We start from the raw sequence: 1646 nt of genomic DNA on the forward strand, positions 1-1646 counted from the left end.
TGAGGATGAGGACGAGAATGAGGATGAGGATGAGGATATGATGAGGACGAGAATGAGGATGAGGAGGAGTATGGGATGAGGAAGAGGATGAGGATAGGATCAGGACGACAGTAATCCTATAGGGGGATTACGTTTTTGTTTTGGATCATTCTTGATGGTAATTACTTTTTGGGACTTTCGGAGTTGTATTTGTTTTGGATGTTTTGAATGTTGTTTGGTTGTGTTTTGGGCCGTGGGGTTTTGATTGTGTTTGATGGATTTGGTGGTTGTTTGGTTGATGATTGGTGTACTTGTGATGTTATGGAATGTGTTTGGGATATGTTTGGGGAATTTTGGCCGTGAGGATTAGGGTTATGTGAGAGTGTTTTATGGGTGTTTGGCCGTGGGAAATGAGGGGATTTTGGGTGGTTTTGGTGAGTGTTTGGCCGTGAGTTTGGGAACAAGAAGATGGAGAAGACAAGAAGGATGGAGGCGCCACAAGAAGTGATTCTTGATAAGCCTTAAGGAATTTTCGCCACAAGATGAGTATCTTGATAAGAAAACAAGCTTGGTTGAACCAAGAACACTAGGAGGAATGCACTCACTAGCTATGGAATATTTCCAACAAAAATCTGAATTGTCTCATTTCATTTTGCTTGCCATTACATATAGGGAATTCGGTTGCCCTATTGATTCTAATTGAAAGCATATTAATTTGGCATTCAAGCCTTGATTCAAACAAAGAAAACGTGTGAAATGGTATTAAAACCCTTGATGCACTCAGATTGCTCTTTCCATATATGGCAGCTTGTGTGATGATGTATCCAGCCTTTTTTAGCACAAGGTTCACCCTCCTTGATTCATCTTCAATTTCTCACGTGTAGTCTTCTTTAAAGGAGGAGTTTGCATTTGAAAATTCTTTCCTAATTGGCATACTTGTTCCTAATCTGATTTGATTTGAAAATTGGAACAAGTATGGAAACTTTCAATTTGTTTCCTTCTTTTGAGCCACACGTGCACTCTCTCTTTGGTAACCTTTTGAATTGTTTCCATAATGATGTTGCTCAATTAAGGAGGTGATATTCTTTGATTTGAGGCTGATTTCCCTTGGAATTACACGCCCCCCTTCATGCTCTTCATAAGGAAAGATTTCCTTTAATTCCTTGCTGGTTGCATGCCATCTTCAAGTCCTCCCATAAGGAAAGGAATTCAAACCTGGATTACAAGTTCCTAATGGCCATTTAATAAGGTAATTTCGGCCATATTTATTTTAGATACAAAGTAATAAAAGTTCCAAAGTAAAATAGGTAACTATCAAGTTCTTAAATACTAGTGAGGGTGTTAATCCCTCACTTTATTAAATCAGCTAAAGCATGCCTTAATCAAGCCCTCCTTGGCCGTGGCCAACTTGGGGAATTTCTATGAATATGGAGCAATTGATGGGCTTGATCTCCGTGTTGGGCCTTGCATCTTCAAGTACTCCTTTGATGAGTTGATTGAGAGATTGATGAGCCTTCTTGCTCTTGGACCGAGTCATGGGCCCTCCAAGCCCAATTAGATCCTCTTCATTGTATGCCCTAGGTAGGGTCACATCAATAGGATGAGGACATGAATGAGGATGTGGATGAGGAAGAGGATGAGGATGATATGAGGATGAGGATAGGATG

Source organism: Lupinus angustifolius, chromosome LG04, assembly GCF_001865875.1.
Source record: "Lupinus angustifolius cultivar Tanjil chromosome LG04, LupAngTanjil_v1.0, whole genome shotgun sequence".
In the NCBI taxonomy this organism is placed as follows: Eukaryota; Viridiplantae; Streptophyta; class Magnoliopsida; order Fabales; family Fabaceae; genus Lupinus; species Lupinus angustifolius.